Here is a 19,560-nt window from a genome sequence, read left to right as displayed (position 1 = left end):
CTGATTGGTTCGCAGGAGTGGCAAAACCGCTAGGTCTAGCTTCTGTTAACCGATGTCTAAACGCCGGGGTTTTACAAATGGTAAGATAACAATTGTCGATGGATTCTTACGTTGGGATGATAGCAAGATGGACAGATGAACAGTGAGTGATCACTACGCATATAATGAACACGGTTCTTTGCTTTGATCTTTTTGGAAGTAGCCTCACAAAAACGATCAGATTGAAAAGCTGAATACAAAAATAAATCAGCAAATTAACAAACATTACTCACAGATAAACGTTCAAAAGGATATTTAAAAACGCACCTTCGTTTTCCAATCTGTAATTATCATCCAAAGCACCTGTTGAGTGAAAAGACGCAGGAGTAAATCAATACAGGCTTTCGCATTAAACAAGACTACCTACCAAGTGACATGTCGTTCGTATGTTCTCCCAACAAGGCAAGACGGAGAAGACAACCTGAATCCCCCACTTACCCAATATGATGACGAGACAATGGCCTATTACATAACTTACTAAATTAGGAAAAAACGATGCATCAATAGTGCGACGTTAGGTAAATGCTTTTTAGCGCCCGTGCGATATTATGGCAATCATTAGCAAGCACACAAATTTCCGCTTCCAAACATAAGAACCAACTCCTGAGCTGTGCATGGTTGTCAAAAGAACCGAAAAATCAAGGCACTACCTGGTTTGCTGACGCCGTCAATAAACCATGGATGCATTAGAAAATAGATCGCCCGGACATTACCCCAAGCTTCGATCCTTGACTAACGGTACATCACCTAACATGAAAATATAACAAATTGAACTACGAAAATAATCGGTTCTAGTACTGACCGATAAGCACAACGAGGTAAAGAAGCCAAAGTCACGACCATCCTTCCGAAGTGAACAAGTTCCGAAACGGGAGTAATCACTTTTACATTGTTACTTCAGCCACAAACCCTCCAGTACAGTAAAGCCCTTCTGACGTGCCCGCTCAAAGATGGCTGTGACAGAGGGACAGACGACGTGCGGAGTGTAGTTATATGGAACTTCTACGTGGATTAATCTGCATCCTAACCAAATACTACACATCGATAGGGGACAGTTCATGTGAACAGGGACCCTGCAAAAGTTGTCCAACTTTACCAATCGACTGCTTACCGCAAAAAAATACTTGCAAAACTCGGCGATTTTCGTTCAACTCTCAGCTGCCTGAATGGTCCACGGAATACTGCATAGCGCAAACCCACCCCCATGAGCTGCCATTTAGGATGGTGCCGTCAGTAAACTATTCATAAGAAGGGTGACTATATATCAATACGATTTCCTTAGGCGTGTTTACACAAGCGTCACACAATGGTCAGCGCGCAAAAAGTTAACTGGTGAGGGAGAAAATCTCAGTGTTGCGCAAAAATCCGTTAGAGAAGACAAAAGCAACTCAGTACAGTAAGATGAACGGTTTAAAATAAATAAGGGCTGTCACAATAAAAGAAGTTGTCGACCAAAACGGAATAGAGTCCCACTTGGGGGGGGGGCAGCCACGCAGGTCCATAATTCTCGGTGTCACAGTCGAGACAGAATATTGCTTTCACGCGAGTGAAATGTTTGTGAACTAATTGTTAACGGTCGGTTTACCATTAGGACGCTTTTATGCGACCTTGCCAAGCCTGACAAATTCTGTCTGTTGATGTCTAGCGCGTATCCCAGTAGGACACTATTGCACACAGGAACTATGAATCAAAAGACATCAGTTTCTTTGATGATAACAGAACTCAGTAAAGGAGGGTAATCGCATAGGCTAAATAGACTGGTCAAACTCACGAAACTTGAAAGCATTTAAGGGAACCATGTGTACAAATCCCGATTGGCGAAACATACACTAAGTGTTACTCAAAGTAATCAGTACATTCGCCACAAGTGGCTACACTAAGTTGGCAGGGGATGCGCGTTTACATGGGGTGTACAAAACACCAGCCAAGAAGATTAAGAAAACTGACGAAATGAGGGTAAGGTCGCAAGGTAGGTTGGACTAACTCAAGTAATTCAGATAGCAGTCTCGGTATTTCGGCAAGCATGCAGTAAACCACTGACAAGGAGGACAAAATAGGCAATTACCATAGATGTGGCAACACGGTACAATTTAGTAAAAGACCGTCGGAGGAATTTTATATTCGAAGCAGCGGAGGAATTTATGTTGGATTGTGCGGCCAAGTGAACTGCCCAAAAATCAAGTGGAGTTCCCACAGGGATATTCCAGATGGATTTCCATTACGTTCCAGTTTAAGTGACCGTTCATGAAGAGAAATACACGTGATATCGCTAGGCCAAATATCACGATCAAATCATTCGAGTTGGGTGCCCGTTTCAACGGAAGAAATATATCCATTCTCGCATACAATTTCATCATGACATCTCCACCAAACTGCGTCAAAACAGGTTTCCAAGAAAATGAGGAAGGNTATATATATATATATATATCGTTGGTGGCAGTCACGAAGAGACTCGACCTTACCCTGGTGTAACAGTTTGTGTAACTCGGCGACCTATTGAGCTTTACTAGGGAGTGCCCGTGCGACACTTGCAGAATCCCTCGTACCAGGTTGGTCAATAGTTAGAGATCTGATGAACACAGCTCTTAGTCCTCCAGGTTGGGGGTTGGAACATGTATGACGGCACGACATGTATCACGTGTTCTGTGAAATTGGTAATGTACTTGCATTCCCCGCCAAATACCACTGCCTTGTACTCAGGCGTTTGGACCAAAAGCTCTGGTTGAAGACCCTAATCAACCTCCTGTCCAGGTCTGGCCACCCTGGCAGTATCCCAGCCCATGTGTACACATACTAATAAACTAATACCATATCGGCCGTCGATTGGTGCTATCAACCAGGTCACTATACTTACTGCGTACAGCAAGCAGAGCGGAAAAGCGAAAATAGCTTACTTCTGACGCCTCCCTTCTTCTCTTTCACAAAATTTTCCCCTCTCCGCACTTCATTAATAATTCTCCTTGTAAGCCTAGCAGTTAGGACCAATGGCCACGTTCATCCCGCATCTGTCTAGCAAGCAACATCTACGCGTCATTCGGCGCTGAAAACCTCAAGCATCTCGAAATCAATCTTCAACCCCGATGCCCATACTATCTGACTGCTTTCAATGTCCGCACTCTGAAGCAAGCAGGACAACAAGCTGCTCTTTCTCTCACACGGGACTCACTTGACGTTGAAGTGCAATGTGCACCAGAAGCAAAAATTGAAAATACAAACACAGTTGTTGAACTAACCACCCCATCACTCTCCACTTGCTTCCGGCTACGCAACTCTCGCGATCCAGAGACTACTGCGGCAGGATGTGCAGGGGTTGGTATCGTCCTGAGTCACTAGGCGGAAGGATTATCGCTTGACTGGATACCCGTTGATAGTCGCCTATGTGCAGTTCGTCCGGCAGCGTCTGCGAAGGGATCTCACAAGCAGGAATCCGGTCGCTAACTGTTTGTCGTGTCTCCTTACACTTCAATCGACAGTAGCTCTGACACCATCAAAGAAAAATTTCATGACGCCATGAATGCTACTCTATGGCGGTCTAAAAGCTCAGATTTCATTTCGGTTACCGGAGACCTGAGTGCACAAGTGCGCTTGACGCATTCGAGACTCAATCAGGTAGTCCACATGGACTGGACTCGGTTCGTATGAACAATAGTGAACGAATGCTTCAGCCATGTGCTGACCGCATGCTGTTTTTGTGTAGTAATGACTTCGGGGATATCTGAAGTCGTCTGGCCACATTCTGTATTTCAATAGCCTGCCGATTACGAACCCAAATTGATCACATTGCCATCAGTTACCGATGGTGCGGATTGATAACTGACTGGCACGCGTTTTGGAACACATTTGTGGATCCCGACCACGCGCTCGTCCGGACTCGATTCCCCCTTTGTTTCCCAGGGCCGCGTAAGGTGAAGACAAATTGATTAGCAACTGAGAGACTGGTGGATCCGGATGTCAAACGAATGTACCATCATATTCTGAAATCGCTTCCGTCCGCTCCACCATTAAACGTGAATACATGGTGGAACGAGATCGTCACCCTTTGTACAACGTTAGGAGTTTCGCCTGTGGCACGGCGCTACCAGGCCCACTCAAGCACTGGATATCACAACGAACAGTGGCGCTGCTTAGATCTCCGAGAAAGACTCCAACTGGTCTCGAAAATAACTTGGTCTGACGAGCTATCAGAAGTCAGGAGAGAGGTAGCGTAGGCAGAGATCGTAAAGTCTGGTGGACACAGAAAGGCGAGGGAATAATAGAGGCCCAGAAAGCCGGTAATACCCGAAGACGAATTCTTTTGATCCGTGCGACCGGTCTACGTAAACCACCTATGAGCGAAACTATTAAGGATAAGAACAAGGTGATCATCTTGAATGAAGAACGCTCGACCATTAGGCCGAATACTTCGAGCAATTTATCGCAGCCAACAGCTGCCATTCGTCTGGAGCCCACAGCTGACATAGAGCCCTGGTGAATGGTCCCTCAGGTTTATAACTGCATATGTTCTGTCGAATGACACCGAGCCTCTTGCCCGGATGACCTCCTACCCGAATTGTTCAAAGAAAAGGGTGGAATCCTCTGTCAGCGCTGGTCTGTTTGCCTGCATTTGGGGAAAAGAGACTGTCCCAGATAACTGAGGAGAGTCGGTGATAGTGCCCATTTTCAAAAAAAGGGTTCGTAATTAGCGTGGCAACCACAGGAATATCACCTTGAACACGGTGGTGACAAGGCTTTTGGCGCACTTTTGCCTCGTCGCCTTACGGTGAAACACTGGATCGACAACATCAAGCAGGTTTCCGGCCTGGCAGGGTTTGCATTGACTAAATCTTCACACTCTGTCAGGTGCTACAACAATGTTTTACTTACAGACGATCAACAATTTTATCACTCCTGTATTTCAGGGCGCATTCAACTCGGTTGACCAGTCTGATCCCCTTGATACACTTGCCCATCAAGGAATGCTCCAGAAATTTGTGAACGTAATAAGTGTTTTGTATTCTCAGGCGGGATGGCTCAGTGGTGAGGGTACGAATTTACTGACCGGAAGGTCAGGGGCTGGAAATCAACCTCCCGGTCAGTAGTTCCAACGCTTAACCGTTCGGTCACCAGCGGCGCACCAGAAGTGTGATTAGCACCCAGACAGGACATAGCGTCACTCATCCTTGAAATCACGTGGTCACTCGTGTTGACTTAAGTATCAAATGATGTGATTAGACTACGATGCATTTAATGTGTTTGTTTGCTCATGAACATCAGCATCGATGACTTTTCAAATATAGCGCAAAAATCCAACAATGACATAGTAAACCGGAGTAATACATGTCAGGAACTGATAACAAACAGCAAATTACCCAACGCAGCAGTAATTTGCTAAAGAAAATTCTCAAGTGAAGTAATCTGTAGCCCCCAGTTCATGAGTAGTAACGTCACCGTCAGTGGGACAAACAATGTAAAACATCCGGAGAATTTCGGTGGCCAATAAACCTGTCCCCCCATTGTTACCATATTTCAGATATAACAACAGTTTCTAGCCCGAGATCTAGTAAAAGCGCATTGAAAACAAAGCATCGATTTAATTGTCCTGGTGTAACGGTGGATACTACGCCAATAGTGTGTTTTCTCGTAAATCCGCTTCACGTGTCTTGAAAAGTAAGACCTATTACGGAATTTGTGGAGTTGCTTTGTAGCATTTGCTTGCATTTGAGTAACAGTCGATGAATATCCAGGAAAGTTCAGGAAGACGCGTTCAAGAGGGAGATGGATATTCAGTTTTTGTAAACAAGATGCATATGAGGGTTTTGTGTTTCCCTGCCAATAGTCTGTAATTGTTTAATTGGAGTCTTCTAATGCACAACTCCGTAGCGAGGGCCTTCTTCCTTTCACCGATAGAAATACGAGCAAGTTGCACATGATCTTCGCTATTTGCTAGGGTGATGTACAGGTAGGTTCATCGACTCATAAGTACAAGCAATTGGATTGCACGTCCATCGAAAGTTTGAACCCACATTCGCTCATGTATCTTACTGGACTAACTCAGTCGAATCTCGCCGAGCCAGTCAGCACTGAAGCAAACCTATCATTTGCATCAAACGATTATTACAAATCAGGTCACGATGCGACTGACGTCGTGTGTCTAACGGCGTTGTTCCAATTCCATGTAAAGTGAAATTCGGCTAACCGAACTATTGAGTTCGAAATCTATGTTCATCGATCGTCGGAAAGTCTATGAGTTGAACTCAGACATTTGGATACAGTGAATAACTGCTTTGTACAACAGAGTGTTAGCGAAAAAAAACAACTATTTTGAACGTTGCCGTCCGGAACTTGCGAGCCTACAGGTGATTACTTATTCAACGAAAACGTGTGGCTATTGATTTGCCATAGATATTGATGTTTTTAGTGCAACATGTAGACTGCGCTGAGGCGCACATGTAATCTGCTGAACGCCATATATTGAAAATAAAGAGAATACGATCGGAGGGGGAGTTCTGAAGCCATGAACATCTTTAACTAATAGTCCACTGTCAAGTCGAGTTGAGACAACTGAGCAGTTGAGGACCAGCGGATGCAAAAAGTAACCGAGTGACCAGCACCACTCGCCCACGGAACTGCAATCCGAATGGTGACAAGTACGCACACATAACAGATTGGACAGGACGTGTTCCAATGGCACGTCCTAATGGCACATCCTAATGCATTGTAAGCCGTTTTGCATTGAAAAACAGCTAGTCTGACAGCAGTATTCAGCGAATTTCCGGTTCGTTCCAACTGTCCAAAATATCACGATCCTATAAAATGGATGGCTTCTCAATCAACTAAACCGACAAAGTTCCCTTGGGTGACAGTCAGGCGCCGAAAGGGTGTCACAGCTGGACGAACCTGGATACTGAGGAGTTTACAGATTGCCAACTGCAATTGGGTTTTCTGGAGGGGACCAATACCTGAGTTCTGAAATCACTTGGGGACATGATCAGTAATACAGGTCCTGAAGTACACCACTGTTCGGCATATGTGCCTAGATCTGCTGTTCTGATGGGTCTGATAAACGACGTTCACTTTAGCAAATAGAGCATCCTGCTTTGTTCTATCCCATTCTGTAGCAGGTTCGACATGCACTTGTGAATCAGCCCATGGATATCCATTTTAATTCACTCACCACCAGCGTGAAATCACACATATTTGGCAAAATAATTACTTTGCGGCCCAAAAGGTCCCTCAGTTCAGGTTTCCAACTCACAAACCAAGCATTGAGGTACAGTAGTCCCAGCTGCTACAGCTCCATTCACCGAGGATAAGGAAAATAACAAGCCGAAATAAGAGCCACGTGCTGGAGGCGATGGCCCGACCAGTTCTTTGACGTTAAATGCCTCTACTTGTCCAGTATGGCAGGAGGTAAGAGCCATGCAGTGGAGGCGATGCTTTGATTCAAGGCTACCATAGGCTACAGTCCCGCAGCCAAGGTACTTTACCAACGTGACATGACTTTTGAACTGTTGCAAATGTCATTTCTGAAGAAGACATACGTAACATCACAAAAGCAGGAGCAAAGTGCCCCCATGTGAAGGACAAATCGCGGATCCGGTTCGTTCTAACTTAGCCACTCAACAACACGTGAGTTAAATTTTTGGGGGCGAGAAGAGAGTAAGACTATACGTAGTTCTAGTGGTGAGCAGTTTGTTGGTGCATGCTGACCGAAACTGATTGTGATTTGACATGAACGTGAGACAGGGGGAGGAGAGAGTTAAAAATCCCGACTTTAAATGATGTGCGTGCCAATCTCAGCTACGCTCGATATATCGTTTTTCATGAAAACAACCGACATTCGAGTTCTAGGTCTGCATCACATTGTTCTTCTACCCTANAGAATGATTATCTTGATTGCAACAGGCTAAAATAGCTAATGAAATGAAGTCTGCAGCTTAGCACGCTACGATCAGGTGCGTCGGATTCTGTGTGGAAAATAGAATAGATGAATGTATAAAAATAAATTTTTGGGTGTGTGCGTGCACACACGCACGTGCTCAAATGACAAGAGGCGGGCTGCACAAAAGGCATGTGACTGAAAACCAATCATGCAAGAGAGTAATGTATGGTGAAGCAACAAAGGTGCCATAGGCTGCGCAGGCTTGAGAAAGCCACTGTCATGAAGAGGGTACATACCAAAGTCGGGCGGACTCTCAAAATCCAATTCTTCAATTTTTCTGGAAGTGCTGTGACCTAACCGATACAATGAATCAGGACAAAGATATTGAGGTGCTTTTTGGCTGAATCTGAATCTGAATTAGATACGAACAAATCCTGATGAATAGAGTATGCGAACCGGCTGAAAAAAGTATTCGTAAGTAGTGCAACGAAGCTTGCCAAAATTTGACAAGAGCACACAACTGATTTCGTGCTGCATACACCTTATCAGGTGTCCGTGATCCTAGGATTTCAAGTAATTGTGGTCAAATGTGAACTCAATACGCATCAATGTGGTTATGACCAGCCTAATGGCAGAACGCAAGAAGTGACTGAATGATAGTAGAACAGGCCAAAATGCCCATAATTCCATGCAGTGGCATATTTTCCAGAGCTGAATACTCCCCAAGACAATCCATCGAATAGACTGGTGGATCGATATGAGCATAATATGGGATTCTAATTTTTTTACGTTGACGCCCAAGATGGGACTTGGAAGGGGCATTAAATCTAATTAGACATAGATCACCTGCATTGCAAAAGCAAACGATCCTGTTGAGTATTCTGATTGGAACTGACTGAAAATCGGTACTCCGGTTTACTTATGTGCTTAAGACATTCCAGTAACCCCTGAGAAAGAATATACCCATTTCGCCTTTTACCAATGGATAACTTCTTATGAAATCGACATAAGAATCACGTACTCAGCCCAGTATGCATGAGTAATGACCAAGAGACAAACAGTTCATTTTTAAATTTTGATGAAGCTTGCGCCCCACTATCATCGAAACCGCCCGTACAAACTGAAAGCAGAGCACCGATTCTTTCACTCGCTAGTGAATGTGGAACTAAGGCAATTTCATATTATCCGTCGTACAAGGTGACCGACTAGAGTCAGCTGCAGCATTATACTTTTCATGGAGGGAGGACTCAGGAACCAAACCACTACCAACGATAGAAATAGGCTGACCAACCACCCGGTGAATGGCATTTTGTTCCTTCGTCGCACTAAAACTCAAGGAAGAAATTCTTCGTGGACCTTTTTGTTGCACCTATTGATGTATTGAGACCACAGGCTTTATTGCGACACCGTGGACTTCAGCATTTATTCGGTCAGAAAATACATAAACGACCTTCCGCTGGTCTTTGTGTCAGAAGTTCTCCATCCTCGGGTTGACTGAACCTCATAGCATGCTACTCACCATGCTGAGTGAACGAAGACAAGTGAAATCTACAGGTCGGATGAGCAATACGAACATTCACGCATAGGATAGGAATAGACGATGTTGCGAAATACAACGCATCAGAAGTCTAGAACGGGCCAATCAGAAGCCAGAGAAACGAAATAATCATAGGCCAATCACAACAGGGATATAAGCTGCTCTCAGCTGGACTATGAAAACTCAAGTACGAAAAGAGGAAGCATCCATGCAGCGGCGCACTGACGATGTCTCCTAGAATGGTGAAACGTTTGGAAACTATATATATTTGCAAGTCAAACCAAAGTCATGAACGCATATGAAAACCGTTTACCGACAAAAGCTATTGAAGTACACCCGTAGCGGTAGCCTGTAATTTCAATTGAGACGGCTTACAGAGCATATGGTACGTGCATATGATGGACTAGTCGCAATTGCGTGGTCCACAAGTGGACAGTGGTAACGGCAAAAAACCGTGCGACTACGTTTCGCACTGCTCTCTCATTCAGCAGACGAAATGGTCGGTTGTGCATAAGTTTTCTTCTATATGGACGAATTAGGCTCAATTGAGTGGGGCTGGAACAGTGGAATGTCTAAGCAAAACAAAGTTTGTGCCTCATTCTAGGGATCATGCAACTGGGTTGCTTAGTACGAGTTCTTTGACAACAACGATAGTAAACCGATGATCAAAGCATTATCTGTCAGTATGCATGCTTGGCAAATTTGTCAGTGATACACTTTTCGAATTCTAGTGTCCGCAAAAAGACATGATCGTCCAACGACAAGTCGAATTAGGCCACTGCCTTGAGGCCCGGTACAGAACAAACCTATTTTTTAGCCTGTCTGTCTTTTACTGAGCGACAGAAAAGGGTGAGTTTCGTACTCCCATTTTGTTATTCCGTTTCAGCTATCTGATGCAGTCAGACACCCCACTTGAAGACTGCTCAGGCAAAGCAGAAGGGAGTAGTCCAAAACTGATCCCATAGAAGTATGCACCATCAAGAGTGGAAGCAAACACCTAACCTATCTTGTCACTGATTCGAATCCGAGCCGCAGAATCATTAACCTGTCATTTATTTAAAAAAGGAAAGCGGCTTGTCAACGTAACACTACTTATAGTGTTGGCGCACACTTATCGACAGCCCACTAACGTTTCCGCCAATCTTAGGGCTCATCAGACCCTACTGGTCATCAGCTGTATCCCCCGCTGACCGCCTAACGATCCCCTGGGAAATATATTCAATACGTCAAATTATTCTTCTTGACACAACACTATTTAAAAGGGACATTTTGTAGATTGGTGTTTCATTTGACACTATGACCGACTGCAATACAACCGGTAGATGCGGAAAAGTAGACGAGGTAGTTCTATTATTTCTACAGTCATTTTGTAGATTGAATGATTAAATGGACCAAAAGTCCGCGCAAAGGACTTCCCGTCCTACTTTGAAGCAGTGGTGACCAGGAGAACAGTTACGACCCAATGCCCGTAAATTTGCACGTAACGGAAGTAGTTGACTATCCTGGTGGACACAGTGAAATAATAGACGTTTTCAGAAAGAACCTTCGCTGCGAAGAGTGGAATATAGTGGTTCAGGTTCTTCGCCTACACCATAGTTCAGCCTACTCAATTACTCCTATCGTTCTGTTTACTACTGGTTACCATGGTGCGTAAACAAACACGCCTAAAAACGATGCCTGAGAATCGCCAACATGATAAGCAGGCAAATCCAATCTGTTCTGACACCCCAAAAATGTGGCAGGTAAAACTGGTTTGAGGCCGAAACAAAAAGTGCCTTCTGAAGCTCGTCTGTTTGTTCTCACATGGTTTGCAACCGTGTATCCTATCATAAAGGCTATCAGCTACCACCCTTCAAAAGTAATCGGGAAATTGCTATGAATGCGTGAGATAACTCCGAACACGAAAGCATTAAGGAAGATGAAAGGAGTGACGAAAAACGGAGGATTTCAAACGTTATCAGCACATCAGGATGCCGCTTACTTCGTGATTGGCCGGAGGCTGCGCTTCGAAGAGATGATCGCCTCTGCAATTCAGTTGACTTTTCTGGTTGCGCTGGAAAATCATCTTCGGAAGACGATTCAGGTGGTGTTTGAGGTAGATCCTTCTCGCGAAGAGCTGTGGATGCGGGAGTCGGTGAGTGGTAGGGTTCATTAGTCACAAAGTCACTACGCTCCGAACCAGTACGCTCTATTCCACTGTCCAGGAACGAAGGGGCCACAGGTGAATGTTCTTCCTTCGGTGTCGGATCATGTTCATCAACAGCTAAACGAAGGGAAAACCACGTTGAGGGAGGAGACGCGGAGAAAAAGGCAGGGTTAGACCGAAATATACCCACTTTTTGTAAGCTGAAAATGTCTTCGCACCAGAGTCAACTGGGCGGGATCCTTCAGAGAGGAGTGTTAAATTAATACGCAGCATAAGCACCAGTTAGCGACCGAGATGTCTACCCAGTGGGGAGATAGTGTCTAGTACATGCCGCGTCGATTTGGGAGGTCTCTCAGTATACTATTCGGGCATTCCAGTTGGAATACACGGAAACCCACGAACACCAGACACATCCATTCGGACGAAAGGATGGACTTACGGGGAAATTTTCATCAGCCTAGTGACCTTGTAATTGATACGGAACTATAAAAATATCCATGAAGTGTTTGGTTCCAACTAATCCGAATCCAAATCGTTAAATATGCTCAGAGTGTGACGATGAGTTCATTACAATGGAGACTTGAAATGGACAGAAGGGGCAAACTAAGGGAGGTGGTAAACAGCTGATCCAATGTAAAATGAACACATGCAGGTACTACCATGATGATGATGATGATGATGATGATGATGGCGAGTGCAACGTCCGTTAAGGAAACCATAACAGTTAAAAGCAGTTTTTAGGGTCCGATGAAGTTGGTCTTCTCTTTGAATAGGGAGGGGGTTTCTCCTGATAGTGTTCTGAAGAGTAGGACAACTTTAGCCTGTACAGTTGCCTGGGCACAAACTCTTTATACAGCGTTACAAAGCAGGATCCCGTGAGATGTTCACTTCAGTGGTTATTGATCTGTTCGCCGAGCTTGATAATCGCCTTGCAAACGTTTCGTCACCAAACAAGGAGTCGTAATCAGTGCGCAGTTGAATAATTGACACATTACGAACTTCACTTCAGCACACATCTAAGTACATAACATTGTCGACCGAATCGGCTTTAGTCGACTGTGAAATGCGACATGGATAAACCAAAACGAAATCGATCAAGTTTAAAATTAGGACAGAACAAGCAGTGTACGGGTAGGGTAAACTGACCGATATAAATGGCTGGGAAAGCCACACCTCTGAAAGATGTTCAGATGAACGTGCCACCCCACAGAGGAAAGCTAACCCAAAAGAGAATCCGAACACAATATTCCCTAAGGAAGAAAGAAGGGGAAAATGGCTACATGGCATCATCTCCATGCCAAAGACAACAGCTTGTTGAGGCTGGTGAAGGATGCCATTTGAACCCTCTGGAGAGACAGGTTTTCTCCAGATGGGTCCATTATAACTGGTCGCAAAACTGTCAACCACAAGAGGCAACCATTAGGCGAGGTGTGAATTCCTGGAAGTTTTCAGGGAACAAACGCTATCTAGAAGCGTGTAACCGGTGGGTAATGTACCGATGCCAATTGCGCCAAACTTAAGCAACCATTCCATTTAAGGATGGTCGATGAGGTTGTCGTTTGGGGAGAAATGTGGATTAGTTTCTCTGAATAAAGGAACGGATCAATCGACGGGGTAGTTGAAGCCATCGCTGGGAAAAAAATGACAAGATGCTGTTTGGGCGATGACAGTGCTCTAGTTCAGCAAACTAAGACAAACACAGGAAGCGAGATCCCGAAAGACCCATAGTGCACGACCAAGTGGGACAGGAATCGGCAGTTAGTGAACATCAACGACAGTACACGACCGAGAGTTCACGCACGAATCACTCACACGGTATTAAGAGGTTTCGTAAATGAGTGTAAGCTCAATAACGAGTGGTGGATGATGCAACGTCCGGTGAAAATCAAAACCAACCCTCCGTAAAACGAACCCTATTGAGTGTAAAAACTAAGTGGGGTAGCAGTTAAAGAATGTGTTGGGACACTAAATCAAAATCATTGTTGGAGCATTAGAATTGCGAATGTGCGCAGAATCGATGTGGAAATTGAGGAAGAGCTGTGTGCAAAAAGGGTTCATAGCGGTTTAACAAATAAATCGACAAGGGGAATATGAAAAGTTACCACCCCTATCTGTGTGCTGTGCTCACATTTCTGTCTGCAAGCATGTGACAGCAGTGGAGCATGTGATGACAAAGTTAATCAGACAGGTGAAAAAGCTGATAATCAAACAACAAGAAGGTTTGGATCGATCGATGAAGCAAACGGCACAAAAGCAACTCAGGTCAATGTGGTTGTGAGACCTGGAGTAGCCTGCCTTATGCGCGCCTACAGATGCACAAGGATATAGGAGAGAATCAAACGCAGGACTATATGTCACCATATGCAGGCGCAGGTAGGCCGAAAACATCAAAGAACGTACAATGGATGGGTGGATACTGTTCCTCCACGATCCCAAAAACTACGGTGGATTTGGAAAACGCAGGCGATAGCGGTTAGGAAAAGATGAGAACAAACATAGGGTTTGTTGGTGGTTACGCGTGAATAAGGAATGAGTAAATTATTGTTGTTAAGACGATCCTAATGATATTCACCTTTACTGAGACAGCAATTACAATAAAACATCATCTACTACTGTACACAAAGGGGAAACCTGACTTGTCTCGAAATTGACTGGAACAAAGAAAAACCCGCAGAGAGGAGTGCTTGCCACATCCAAAGTCAGACGACGACCCAATTCAGCCATCCTTTTGTATGTGCTTCGCGCCCACAAAGTACAAAGACATGCTGAAGGATGTATGTGCTCCGAACAGGCCTCCAAGAATTCGCGGAGTGATACTGGATGTTGTGAAACGCCATACGTATTTCCGAAATTGAATTAGTTCCGACGGTAGTATGATAGACGGGGAGAACGCATGAATCTCAAAGACCAGAATTGTGTTTGCCAATTTGCGCCAATTGTGGCATTAAAAGGTTATCTCACTGTGTCTCACAGGACGCGTTTATCAGATTACATTGCTGGTTGTACTGTCGTAAGGCTGCGGGAATTGAACACTTTGGACGGAGGATCTGAGGAGATTCCAGGTCTCTGGCCACTGATGTCCCAGAGGTATGGCTGGAATCGGTTGCAAGCAACGAATTCAGAATGAGGTGATCAGCAAATGGGTCTTTGGCAAATCTTTAAATACTTCACTCAAAGAAAGCATCTAACATTGCAAGCTGAGGTGAGCCATGAGTATTGTATGCCGGAATGCCGCCTGTCGAGAAGAGCATTGTTTCCATGATTGACTTGAGCTGGTGGAAACTGAGAGGCAGATGGAGCATGACTTGGAGTAAGGGAACGAAGTATGTTACGATAAGTGTGGATCCTCTTTGTGCTGTTCGTCTTCCAGGTTAGAGTCCACGTGAGCCTCCCTGTTCTAGGCTGGAGACACTGAACGGTATGGCAGCTAACTGATGTCAGCGGTGTTCATGCAGTCGGTCTCTATCCAGATAGTCTAACTGAGTGCTGTGGGCGTAGACACTCCGATTATTTGCAGCAGGTCGACCTATGTTCTCATCCCTGTCCCATTTTTCTTCCTCCCATTGTAGGGCTTCATTCAAATAAATTAGCATGGTTATATGACAGTGTTCTCGTCGAGTGCTACCATCAATGACGCGGCGCCGGTGGCAAAACTCCAGCGTTGTCGTTATTCACGATGATGAATGATGTCTGGGTGAAGCAAACGAAGTTGGGCGACATGTAAGTTCAGACCACATGCTTAGCAGATACTTTCTTACGGAATGTTTCGTCTAAACGGACTGCCAAGCCAACAATTTTTATGGCTCGGGTATTCACCAGTTCGGAATAACTAAGTTCGGATTTCTCTCAAATTAATGTTGATCGTCATAAAGTATCCGTGACCGCGTGAGAATATACGGGGATCTCACCAAAATTTGACAAGGGTTTCCATTCTCCCCAATATGATGATTGATAGGATAGTAAAACGAATACTAGATCTTCAAAATAGTGTCCAGCGTTTTGTGTATCCTGGAGGCTGTATTTACCCGAATGTAGTGTGACGGATGAGTTCAACGCATGAATATCTACGACCCGCGTCTCATTTGCTAATTTGAAGCAAGCGGTATATCTCTGAAACTCAAGGGATATCAGGTATGACCCCTGAACTGAGACGTCTTCAAGCCTTTTGACAAGTGGTGTTTCAAAATCCTAACTCGTGTAGGCTGGTGCCACCGAATACGCAACAAGAAGATTATAAAACGTGTGCCCGGATGTATAAAACAAAGACTTCAGTTTGTGAATATGCTTAGCACCAAAAGATTTGTGGTTTGGTCATGTATTACGCACGCCAAATTGTTGCTTCCCAAAATGAGTGCTGTTTTTCGTGCGTAATTCAGTGGTACAAGCAAGTCAACATTTTGGCCTAGCAGACAGACATGAAAGCGATTATAAGAAATCATGAATACCGTCGGTACGGTTCATCTTCCACGATGGGGTCGGGGTGTTCCCTCTGTTGGAGAGGTTGAACCATGCGGCTGCGTTCCTGTTGTCAGTTTCTTCCAAGATCGCTTGAATGAATGATCAGGGGCATAGGAACCTCGGAGCGATTGCAGTAGCCTAGCACTAGGTCATTTCACCATCCACTTGTATTATTTTCTTCACACCTTGTAAGACAAAAAGCCTGTGTTTGACACAGATGTGCTGCCGATGATGAGGATCATGGCCGTGGACCGGGACGGAAAGCGGCATCCACTTCACAAAGCAGGCGTGTCCCACCGAAACAGCACCAAACCATGCTGAACAGTATGAAAGTTGTTTGGAATTGAGCGACGCGTACATCAAGTTCGGAATACTAAGTTCGGATTTCTCTCAAATTAATGTTGATCGTCATAAAGTATCCGTGACCGCGTGAGAATATACGGGGATCTCACCAAAATTTGACAAGGGTTTCCATTCTCCCCAATATGATGATTGATAGGATAGTAAAACGAATACTAGATCTTCAAAATAGTGTCCAGCGTTTTGTGTATCCTGGAGGCTGTATTTACCCGAATGTAGTGTGACGGATGAGTTCAACGCATGAATATCTACGACCCGCGTCTCATTTGCTAATTTGAAGCAAGCGGTATATCTCTGAAACTCAAGGGATATCAGGTATGACCCCTGAACTGAGACGTCTTCAAGCCTTTTGACAAGTGGTGTTTCAAAATCCTAACTCGTGTAGGCTGGTGCCACCGAATACGCAACAAGAAGATTATAAAACGTGTGCCCGGATGTATAAAACAAAGACTTCAGTTTGTGAATATGCTTAGCACCAAAAGATTTGTGGTTTGGTCATGTATTACGCACGCCAAATTGTTGCTTCCCAAAATGAGTGCTGTTTTTCGTGCGTAATTCAGTGGTACAAGCAAGTCAACATTTTGGCCTAGCAGACAGACATGAAAGCGATTATAAGAAATCATGAATACCGTCGGTACGGTTCATCTTCCACGATGGGGTCGGGGTGTTCCCTCTGTTGGAGAGGTTGAACCATGCGGCTGCGTTCCTGTTGTCAGTTTCTTCCAAGATCGCTTGAATGAATGATCAGGGGCATAGGAACCTCGGAGCGATTGCAGTAGCCTAGCACTAGGTCATTTCACCATCCACTTGTATTATTTTCTTCACACCTACGACTGTAAGACAAAAAGCCTGTGTTTGACACAGATGTGCTGCCGATGATGAGGATCATGGCCGTGGACCGGGACGGAAAGCGGCATCCACTTCACAAAGCAGGCGTGTCCCACCGAAACAGCACCAAACCATGCTGAACAGTATGAAAGTTGTTTGGAATTGAGCGACGCGTACATCAATGCGTCGAACGAACAAGAGGATGAAAAAATCGTAAAACAGTACTCATGTCCTCGAGGCAACACCTTTGTGGAATCATAAAATGACATCAACTCGTTGAACTGATAGTCTACCAACGAATCTGGGTCAATGATATGAAGCAATTCCAATATGATGTCAACTCTCGGGGGGTAGAATAGCCATTTATGGGACCTGATGCTACATCCTCCTCGATCCAGGGGGTTCGGCTCTTCGACAAGGAGTTGCAGTGAAAAAATTCATGCCAACGAAATAGTTCCCTCAATGTAGAAGGTTTCTCGATGGAGATGATCTCTATGTGAACTGGACAGTTCACCAACTTTCGATTGTAGTGTTGTGACACAGGTGCATCGAGGTTTGCTGATAACACTCGAAACTCGATTACAGATAGCATTATTTCATTATCTTGGCCAAATATCTGAACTGCCATCAAACATAAACATTTCCGAATGGTCCCGAGCGTGCTCGGCTGATTCGGTCAATATGCGGAAGTTTGGCTCCCATTTGTGTTGAAAGGAAACCACCTTCACTACGTATGGAATATAGTCGAGGTCTAGACTCGGGGTGAAGAGGCAACACACGTTTTCTGAGGACACTTTCAAATGACATGTGAAATGACGGGGATGACGCATCGCATGTCGTTGAACTGTCTCAGTCTACCTCAGTAGTGTAGGCAAAATGGCAAAGAATAAAGGTGATCAGGCTTAGCACCATGTCAAGTTATGGAAGCCTTTGTAAGTCATTCTGCAAGAAACTCAATCGTAGTATTAAAAACTGAGTACCTCTGTGAGAAATCAAGAATTGATGTTGTTAGAGCCCGTGTATTAAAACCCTATTCCAGGGATAGAGAAGATTACACATAAGGCTTGTATTAAAAACTGCATCCTGAGAAATCATTGCTCAAACCCAATGCATGAAGTAGGTCCCGAAGGTCTGTAGTAAGTTCCCTGAATAATGAACCCTGCGTGCGCACATGCGCCTGTTGTTTTCGACTGACAGGATGAATTCGGCTTTCCGTATGATTGATACCAACGAAGCTGGTCGGGACACAGTGTAGATCAGTCAAGAGGCCTCATGCACACATCAGCGGCTCGACTGCAGACCTCCTGCTGGGTTCGTCGCTTCACACAGACCAGTGTACCAGGTTAATTTGAGATTGTGTGGAATACAAACCACTAAGACAAGTTTCTTATTTGAAACTTGACTAGAGAACTTCACAGGCTTTACTCATACCATGGACTCACTGAGATAAAAGTTAAGGATGTGGGACAGTGACTGTTGCTTCGTGAATTAAAACGATGAGTAAACGTAGTGGGCAGCGAGTCAGTACCTGTACACTAACCAATGCCTCACTTCACTGCCACTGACTAATGAAGCAGGAACATTGAGTTCCCGCGATGTAGGATATAGGCGACGTTGCCACGTCATTAGAGTTCTGCCTAACTTCCAGAAGACATCGGATGGAATACTCATCCGTCCAGCTACGATCACTACCTTCTGCATGGCATGTAATGTGAGAGACAGTCCCGTCCATAGTACACCGGTAATTTGGATGGTTCAGTCTGTATCGTGTAACCCGTGTTTCAAACGGGTACTTTCTGGTTGAGCATACAGACACAACAAACTCCACTTACAATCGACAACGTAATGGAGGATTTTATTGTCGTGTAAGATGCGTCGTGTTTGAAGCTCCGTTATTATAAATCGAAAGAATGGTGAAAACAAAAATTCATAAACTAAAGGAGTCAGACGAGTAAAATGCTTCAGTAATATCTCTCCACGATAGAAAGACATATTCTTCAGAAACCGGTCGGTAAGGAGACCGAGGGACACCAATATGAACCGGGAAAGGTATGCCAAGGACGCTCATTTCATGTGACACTGTCACCGCTGTTTTATCTAACGTCCCTATATTGTATACCCGGACTTGGAAACTCGCAGACCAACTAGTTCACGTTGCTAACGCGTTGGCTCAGCACTTCACTTTTACAGTAAATTATGGAGTTCGACCACCAACAGAAAACTGACCCGCTTTGTATTGGGTCAATTTCGAATGGCCTTATCAGGGCCTGTTTTCGTGGCCAATCAGGTAAGTCAAAGTGCGTGGGCGGATCGGCATATTTAGACGACAGG

The sequence above is a fragment of the Opisthorchis viverrini genome (genome assembly GCF_000715545.1).
Source record: "Opisthorchis viverrini unplaced genomic scaffold opera_v5_159, whole genome shotgun sequence".
NCBI classification, from domain to species: domain Eukaryota; kingdom Metazoa; phylum Platyhelminthes; class Trematoda; order Opisthorchiida; family Opisthorchiidae; genus Opisthorchis; species Opisthorchis viverrini.
This window is presented reverse-complemented; position numbering follows the sequence as displayed.